This window comes from Chenopodium quinoa, unplaced genomic scaffold (genome assembly GCF_001683475.1).
Source record: "Chenopodium quinoa cultivar QQ74 unplaced genomic scaffold, ASM168347v1, whole genome shotgun sequence".
Classification (NCBI taxonomy): domain Eukaryota; kingdom Viridiplantae; phylum Streptophyta; class Magnoliopsida; order Caryophyllales; family Amaranthaceae; genus Chenopodium; species Chenopodium quinoa.
The window spans coordinates 185,044-195,005 of record NW_018745477.1 but is presented as its reverse complement, the minus strand read 5'-3'; positions in this window follow the sequence as shown (position 1 = coordinate 195,005).

Here is a 9,962-nt window from a genome sequence, read left to right as displayed (position 1 = left end):
GCATGTTAGTCAGAAAACGCACATGAATACGATCAGAATAAAGTAGAGGCCTATTATTAGGGCAGGTTAATCTCTTTTAGGTTGGATTTGTACCTTCATCCCCGAACCCTATTTGGTTCAAGACCTTATGGAGTTGACGATCTCATGGATCGTTAAGGGGTGTAACCTTCACCTCGTGAACGGTTTACAAGTTCCTAAAACTTGTTGGCGACTCTTTTGCTCTATCTTCTTTCCCTTTGGACGCCACCGTACTTTAGTGTATGATCACAGTGGGGTTCAAAATAGGGGATTAACGCTTGAAATATTCCCTATAGTTTTTGGCGACTCCACTGGGGAGGATTTCTATTTTAATTCCTTAATTTGTTTCGGCAATGATTTAGAATGAGTGGATGAGACTCGAAAGAAATATGACGAGGTTCCACTCCCGAAAGATGAACCTAAGAGAGAATTCACACCCGTGAGAACGACTTATGAGGAAAGAACACGGAAACCCCCGTGTCACAGCAGGTGCACCGTGTCACGGGGAGTTCCACCGTCAGACGGGGAACATTCCCGTAACACGGTGGACTGTACCGGGATGCGGGAGCCTGCAATCCATTTTTCCATCTAAATTCATTTTTATCCCTAATTTTATACAGCATTTTTAAGTGTCGATTGGTCATTTCGGGCCATTTCTGATTTATTATTATTAATTGGGTTAAAAAAAGAAAAATGTTTGGGCTAAAATAAATAATAAAACAATAAAATCAAAAAAGGTTTGGGCTGAAATTAAAAAACTATGCTTTGACTAAACATCAAGACTGATCCATGGACTATTCAAAATTTGAATTTTATTAAATACGATTTTTTAAGCACTCTCAGGATTAAATACTGAACCCGACCAATAGTGGCGGTGAAAGGTTGTTTATCATCGGGTTTGGTTTTGGGGATACATTTTTAGATGTCTACAGAAGCCCACACTTTGACTGAGTTTGTAGAAACGTCGGTTTTGCAAACGATAGTCAAAGTAGTCGATAGGGACGGAGAATGATTTAAGACGTTTTGCGATCCTAAGTCACTCTGTATACGCCGATACCTTAAGAAAAATGTTAATTCCACAGATAAAAGAGTAAAAGGATACAATACGTATCTAGCACCAGTGTATCAATGACAAATGAGTTTGGCAGCTTCCTATGCTTGAAGGAATCCACCGGATGACGTTCGTTGAAACGCTTTCTGTTTCGGGGTTTTCTGATGTCCTGCGGGAGAGTTACAATTCCAAGACTTGAACCGGACGCCTGTACCTGCAAAAGAAACGGATGCTCCGGATGATCGGAGATCCGCCTCCGACGGTCAAGTTAGTACTTGATTAAGGAGTAATTAATGCGGAAATTAAAGTGATTGGGTCTCTCTAGGTGAGAGTGTTTAATGTGTGTAATCTGCGTTTTTAGCGTGTTATCTCCCTTAATGAGGATTAAGGGGGGTATTTATAACCTCAGGAAACGTGTCAATCTAGGTTTAGGTTAAGCTTGGGCTGATTGGGCTTCCCTCGGAAGTTGGGCCTAGGTGACCGGTTATCCCAGGTGTCATGGGAAGGACATGTATCGTGTCGTAATTGGTCCATAGTGGACGGATCATTGCTTGACACGTGGCAGGATCCTATTGGCCTATGTGACGGACACATGGCGGAACCTGATTGGTCCACTTGTCAGATGGTGATTGGTGGGGAAAAATCCCCTAATCACTTTCCATGCCTGAGGAAAGTGGACTGATGAATTTGGTAGCTTTTTAATCTTGAAGAAACCTACAGTAGATACTTTCCATGCCCGAGGAAAGTCAACATATGAATTTGGTGTCATTCTATGCTTGAAGAATTTCACCGATAATGCCTTCCATGCTTGAGGAAAGCCGACTTGGCGGTTTTCTATACTTGAAGGAAAATCCACCGATAATGCTTTCCATGCTTGAGGAAAGCCGACTTGGCGGTTTTCTATATTTAAAGAAAAATCCACCGATAACGCTTTTCGTGCTTGAGGAAAGCCGACTTGGCGGTTTTCTATACTTGAAGAAAAATCCACCGATAACGCTTTCCATGTTTGAGGAAAGCCGACTTGGCGGTTTTCTATACTTGAAGAAAAATCCACCGATATTGTTTTCCATGCTTGAGGAAAATCGACAACTGATATTTGCAAGTGTATGATGGTTCGATTATCCCCGAACGTGGGCCGCAGATGATTCACACCTTCAATTCGACTATCCGACCATATTAGGTGCTTAAAATGTCAACAAATTGAACCTGACGCTTGCTAGGGGTAAAACGGTAATTTTGATACCCTTTAAATGTTAGTTAGAGTTTTCCGCGTAATTTTAATGAGAAACTAACTGTCCAATTTATGCGGAAAATCGTGACACGGTGGACTGTACCGTGACGCGGGAGCCTGCAGTCCATTTTTCCGTCTAAATTCATTTTTAACCCTAATTTCGTTCAACATTTTTATGTGCCGATTTATAATTTCGAGCCATTTCTGATTTATTATTATTAATTGGGCTTAAAAAGGAAAAAGGTATGGGCCAAAATAAATAATAAAACAATAAAATAAAAAAAAGGTTTGGGCTGAAATTAAAAAACTATGCTTTGACTAAACACCAAGACTGATCCATGGACTATTCAAAAATTGAATTTAATTAAATACGATTTTTTAAGCACTCTCGGGATTAAATACTGAACCCGACCAATAGTGGCGTTGAAAGGTTGTTCATCATCGGGTTTGGTTTTGGGGAGACATTTTTAGATGTCTACAAGTATGCTTATTATTTGCACAATTTGAATGGGTTTTGAGAAGTTATTTTGTAATTGATCGTAGTTTATTTTTAATGAGCTTGAATGTTTAATCTTCTTGAGAAAAAAAAAAGATTGATGCTATGAAAAAAAAGAGAAGTTCAAGAAAAAAAAGTGAACTTCAAAATAAAAAAAAAAAACAGCAAAAGAAAAAAAAAATTGTTTAATGTTCAAATGTTCTAGTTGGAGGTTGATCAAAAGAAAAAAAAATGATGAGTTGCAATGAAAAAATCAGAGTTTGGAAAATAAAGTTTGTTTATTCACTCAAGTTCAATATTATTATATTTTTGTGAGTGATATTGTAAGTGTTGGGAAAATAAAGTTTGGTTTTATGCATGTTTTAAGGGAATTTGGTACTTGTAATCACGCTTAATAAGATAATTAATAATGTTGTTTAGGGTTAATATGATTATAATTCAAGTGATCGCCAATAATAATTTATTTGTGCATTAATATTCAACTAACATAGATAAACAGGTTTAGGGTTAATCATATTGATTGCATGTTAGTCAGAAAGCGCACATGAATACGATCAGAATAAAGTAGAGGCCTATTATTAGGGCAGGTTTAATCTCTTTTAGGTTGGATTTGTACCTTCACCCCCGAACCCTATTTGGTTCAAGACCTTATGGAGTTGACGATCTCATGGATCGTTAAGGGGTGTAACCTTCACCTCGTGAACGGTTTACAAGTTCCTAAAACTTGTTGGCGACTCTTTTGCTCTATCTTCTTTCCCTTTGGACGCCACCGTACTTTAGTGTATGATCACAGTGGGGTTCAAAAGAGGGGATTAACGCTTGAAATATTCCCTATAGTTTTTGGCGACTCCACTGGGGAGGATTTCTATTTTAATTTCTGAATTTGTTTCGGCAATGATTTAGAATGAGTGGATGAGACTCGAAAGAAATATGACGAGGTTCCACTCCCAAAAGATGAACCTAAGAGAGAATTCACACCCGTGAGAACGACTTATGAGGCAAAACGTTTTTCTTTACAAGTCACTAAAAAACCCAAGAAGAGTAATAGAATTTACACTCCAATTGGGATCCCATATGCACAAATGTTCGAAAGGCTCTCCGAGAGTGGCGAGATCAAACCTCTCGAACCGAGACCATTCGAATCATTGAAAAGGACAGATAGATATTACTGTCAGTATCATCAATCAGGGGGTCATACTATCGAAAACTGTTTCAAATTCAAGGATTTGGCTCAGAAAACGATTGATGAAAAGAAGCTAGTCCAAGTTCCACAAGAAGACGATGCAACCATTAGTGGAGTTTGGGATAGTGATGAAGAAGATGTCTACTTAAAAGATATAGTAGGGTCTCCACCGTCTGTGTCAAACTCCATGGATGACTTTTGGGCTGAAGAAGACTCATCGATAGACGTCCTCACAAGATCCGGGAGAATGCAACCTCCCATTTCAACACAACCTATGCCGACCACACAACAAGTTCCCATACCTATCATTGAAGACAATGATATCGTTAAGCAGTTTAAGAAGACAAAAGTTGAGATGAACGTATGGAAACTTTTGGTGACATCTCGAGGACGTAGGCTGGCTGTAATGAATGCCTTGGACAAAATAAGGATAGATTCTGACACTACTCCTGAGGGGTTAGCGAACTTCCTCACAAGTGATCTTCCTAGTCCAATCAATTTGATCACCTTTTCTGACAAGGATTCACCCCCAGAAGGTGACAAACATTACAAGGCATTAAACCTCACAGTAGTTTGCAAGAGAATGAATGTCCCTATGACTCTTGTAGACAATGGATCGGCCATCAACGTCTGTCCACTTAGAACTGCAAGGATTCTAGGCATAAGGGATGAAGATTTAACTCTGTCTACACAAGGAATAAGGGCCTACGACAACACTCGTCGTCAAGCTCTTGGTAAAATTACCATGAACATAATGACGGGAGCAATAGAACATGCTACTACTTTCCAAGTAGTAGACATGAAAGCTTCGTTCAATTTGTTGTTGGGGCGCCCTTGGCTTCATGACCTAAAGGCCGTCCCCTCATCTTTCCACCAACAAGTAAAAGCTATAGTTGGGGGAATTCCTATCACCATCAATGCTTCACCTATGAGGATCAAGTCTATAGAAAATCCCATAATTAATGTGGAGCACGACGAGGATGATGAAGACTTATGGGGCTTTAACAAAGAGGTCTCCTTAATCCAGGAGGATGAAAGGACCCCTCTTTACCATGACCCCCATTCCAACATGATTGTAAATGCTATTATGAAGAAACAAGGACATTTTCCTGGGATGACCATAGGAAAGAAGAAGGGAATAGAAAAATTGCTGGAGTCACCTGGCCTCCCTAAGTTAGACACTTTCAGACTTGTTTTCAAACCGACTCGGAAAGATCTCAAGCGAGCCCAGGAAAAATCAAAGGCGTGTAGAGACGCTCGCACTCAAAAGAAATCAATCCCAATGGATCAGTACCCTCTTACACTTAATGGTCAATTTCTAAAAGAAGGAGAGGACTATCCATGCCATGAATTTCCCGAGCCATTTGTTGTAAACGGCATAAGGCAACCGGGATTTGAGATTTTCTTGGATTGTTATTTCACAGATGAAATCCCAACTCCTGTCCATAAGGAGAAAGCACCATGCTTTGACTTTAATGTCATGGGATTTCTATTTGGGCGAGAAAAGAATGAGCCAACTTACAGAGAAGATAACTCCTCGCTCATTCAAACAGTCTTACAAAGCGAAAGTTTCGATCCCTCGAAGCTAATCACTCCAGCTGAAGGATCACTACAAGGGTGGCGCAAGACCGTCAAGGCGACTACTCCAAGTGGAAGAAAAATATCCATCACGACAGGGCAAGGACCAATGTTTGAAGAGTCGTCTGAGTCGGAGTCTGAGTCGAAGTCTCTCCCTATAGAGTCATCTAGGTCTTTAGTAGTAACACCTTCCCCTTATATTTCTTCTCCTAGAATAGTTAGTGATCAAGTTCCTGAGGACATATCACTCTTTGATGTAATGATCTCAGAGTATAATAATATTTCTTCTTCTCCTTATTTCTTGTGTTCTTCTCTAACCAAAGATGACGAGCATTGCTTAACTAACAATGAAAAAGACAAAGAAATTATTAAAGCAATGGAAACACTCCAAAAGAAAACATCGGCAATTGAAGAAACTGAAACGGTTGATATCTCAAATGATTTAACCAATAAAAGTGAAGTTAAAATCGGATTAAAACTTAATGAACAAGAAAGAACCGATTTAATTAACTTAATTAAAGAATTTATCGATGTATTTGCTTGGTCATACGAAGATATGCCAGACATTAATAGAGAAATAGCTCATCACACTATACCACTAATTCCAGGAATGAAACCTGTAAAACAAAAGTTACGTCGAATGAAACCCGACGTAGCTCTTAAAATAAAAGAAGAAGTCCAAAAACAAATAACTGCAGGTTTCTTCAAGGTATCCAAATACCCCGAATGGGTTGCCAACGTCGTCCCAGTTCCGAAAAAAAATGGAAGGGTAAGAATGTGTGTCGACTATCAAGATCTAAATAAGGCAAGTCCAAAGGACGACTTCCCTTTACCACACATCGACATTCTGGTAGATAACACGGCAAATCATGCGCTTCTCTCATTCATGGATGGGTACGCAGGTTACAACCAGATTCTCATGGCAGAAGAAGACATGGAGAAAACAACTTTCATAACACCATGGGGCACTTACTACTACACGGTAATGCCATTCGGGTTTAAAAACGCGGGTGCTACTTACCAACGTGCAGCAACTACCTTACTCCATGATATGATTCATAAAGAAGTCGAAGTATATGTCGACGACATGATTGTAAAATCAAAAGACCGTCTAGGCCATCAAGTAGCCTTAAGAAAATTTTTCGAAAGGCTAAGAAAATATAATATGAGGTTGAACCTGTAGGCGTTATTTGAAGTGCGCCTACGTAAAAAGCATGTGTTGAATATGCTTGGCACTCATAGGAAGTGAGAATTGACATAATACGATTAGGGACAAGGAAAGTAGGGAGCCGCAAACAAGTTTTTTAAGGAACTTGAAAACCGTTCACGGATCATAAAAGGCAACCACGATTAAGGGACAACGATACGCAACAACGATTGACCCGAGAAGGTTACACCCCATTCATAATCCATGAGATTACTAACTCCATATGGTTCAGAACCACGAAAGGAGGATCGGGGATGATGGTACGAAGTGAGTCATGGAGTCACATTCGCCCGTATTGGCCTCTACTCGATTCTTATATTGAAAAGAACTCCTGTCATCTCAAAGGCATACAAACAATTATTCAATTCCCTCCAAACTATTATTTAACTAAATTGGTTTAAGATTAATGCACACATAATTCTAAAATATTGGTGATCACTTCAATTAATAATCTGATTAAAAGGAACCTAAACCGGTTGTCCAAATTATCTTATTAGGCGTGATTTTCAATTACATATTCCCATTAAACATGCAATATGGTGATCAATAATAGAATAACATTAATATTAAAACCAAATTAATCACAATTCCAACAACATAAAATCGTTAGAAAAATAATAAAAATAAAAGGAATATGATCCTTACTTTGATTATGTTGGTTTGCAACTACAAAATAATAAACGAGTTAGTAACTTCAAGGAAATAAATAAACAATAACTAAATTAAATTAAATAAAATAAAGTTGATTTTGGGGCCAAACCCTCAAACAGTTCTACCTTTCACGCCTTGGCTTTAGGACAGAACCTCGAGTAAAATATGGACTCCTTTGAGTGCTTGAAGAAGGAATTTTGAAGTGAAAAGGGTAGGCTAGTGTTTAGGCTAAAGCATAGAAGAGAGAAAATAAAATAAAGAATTATTCCCTACCCCCGTTCATCAGAAATGAGGGGGGTATTTATAGGGAAAATGTGTTGAGGGAGCACACGGAACCCTAAAATGATAAAAACCCTAAAAAAGTATCCCGTGACACGGTCAAACTGTACCGTGACATGGGAAGCCCCACCGTCAGACGGTACACATTCCCGTGACACGGTACACTTTTGGCGTCACGCAGGAAATTTTCAGAAAACGGGATAGAAAACGCGTCAAGGGTTTATGCGGAAAAGACACGGAATGTCCCGTTTCACGGCAAACCTCCCGTGTCACGGGAAATCCCACCGTCAGACGGGAAGGATTCCCGTGACACGGTGGCAGTCTGCCGTGGTGCGGGAATTTCCAGTCCATTTTCCGCCTAAATACATTTTTAACCCTAATTTCCTTCGTCTTTTTTAAGTGTCGATTGATAATTTCGGGCCTTTTCTGACTTTCATTATTCTAGCTAAAATAATAAAATAATTAATAAAAATAAATAAAAGGTTTGGGCCAAAAATAAATAATAAAACAATAAAATAAAAGAGGTTTGGGCTGAAAATTAATTAATAAGTTTGGGCTGAAATTAAAACTATGCTTTTACCAAACATCAAGACTAATCCATGGATTGTTCAAAAATATGAATTTAATAAAATACGATTTTTTAAGCACTCTCGGGATTAAATACTGAATCCGACCAATAGTGGCGGTGAAAGGTTGTTCATCTTCGGGTTTGGTTTTGGGGAGACAGTTTTAGGTGTTTAGAGAAGCCCCCACTTTGACTGAGTTTGTAGAAACGTTAGTTTCAAAAACGATAGTCAAAGTAGCCGATAGGGACGGAGGATGATTTAAGACGTTCTGCGATCTTAAATCACTCTGTATACGCCGATACCTGCAGAAAAATGTTATCTCCACATATAAAAGAATAAAGGGATAGAATACGTATCTGGCACCAGTGTATCGGTGACAAACGAATTTGGCAGCTTCCTAAGCTCGAAGGAATCCACCGAGTGACATTTGTTGAAACGCTTTCCATGCTTGAGGAAAGCCGACTGAAGAGTTTTGTAGTTTTCTAAGCCTGAAGAAAGCTACCGAATAATACTTTCCATGCATGAGGAAAGTCGACGTATGAATTTGGTGTCATTCTATGCTTGAAGAATTCCACCGATAATGCCTTCCATGCTTGAGGAAAGCCGACAAAGAAATTTTGTGGTTTTCTATACTTGAAGAAAAAATCCACCGATAATGCTTTCCATGCCTGAGGAAAGCCGACTTGGCGGTTTTCTATACTTGAAGAAAAATCCACCGATAATGCTTTTCACGCCTGAGGAAAGCCGACTTGGCGGTTTTCTATACTTGAAGAAAAATCCACCGATAATGCTTTCCATGCCTAAGGAAAGCTGACTTGGCGGTTTTCTATACTTGAAGAAAAATCCACCGATAATGCTTTCCATGCCTGAGGAAAGCCGACGATTGCTGAAATTGGTAAGTGTATGATAGTTCGTGGGCCGCAAATGATTGTCAATTTTATGCCGATTATCCGACCATATTAAATACTTAAAATGCCAAAAAATAGACTTTGATGTTTGCTAGGGGTAAAATGGTAATTTTAGTCCCCCTTAAATATCAGTTAGAATTTTTCGCGTAATTCTAGCGAAAAATAATCGCCCAATAAGCTCGAAAAATCATTCAAACTGGTCAAAAATGTCAGGAATATTCGTTGACAATGCACAGAGTCTGTCGTGCCACGTCACCACTTTGCCGTGACACGGGAACTCCTCCCGACAGACGGGATAAAATCCTGTGTCACGGGAATATTTTTTTCTGCTTTTTTTCTTTTTCTTTTTGTTGTTGAATTGGTCAACGTGAATTAGCGTGCCACGTCGGTAGTGTACCATTACACAATAACGGTAACCGTGGCACGATGAACGGGGTTTGCAACGGCTACTTTTTTGTTTTAAATTCACGTTTTTGCTTCACCATTTCTCATCTGATTCTCACTCTAAAAAGTTCAAAAATTTTCCTTGGGTTGCCGTGTCTCGTCGAGTGCTCACCGGTGCTCGGTTTGTCTTCCCGTCGGCCGGTTTCCACCACCGTGTCGTGGCCTTCCTGCACTCTCTCTCTCTCCTCTTTTTTTTATTTTTTTTTATTTTCTTGCTTTTTGCTGTGGGTTGCTGCTGCTAATTTTTGCTGCTGCTGTTGCTGTCTTCCGCCGGAGCTGCCGTCGGGGTCACCTAAGCTCCATCGCCTTTTGAACTTATCGTGACAGGGGACAGCCTCGCCGTGTCACGG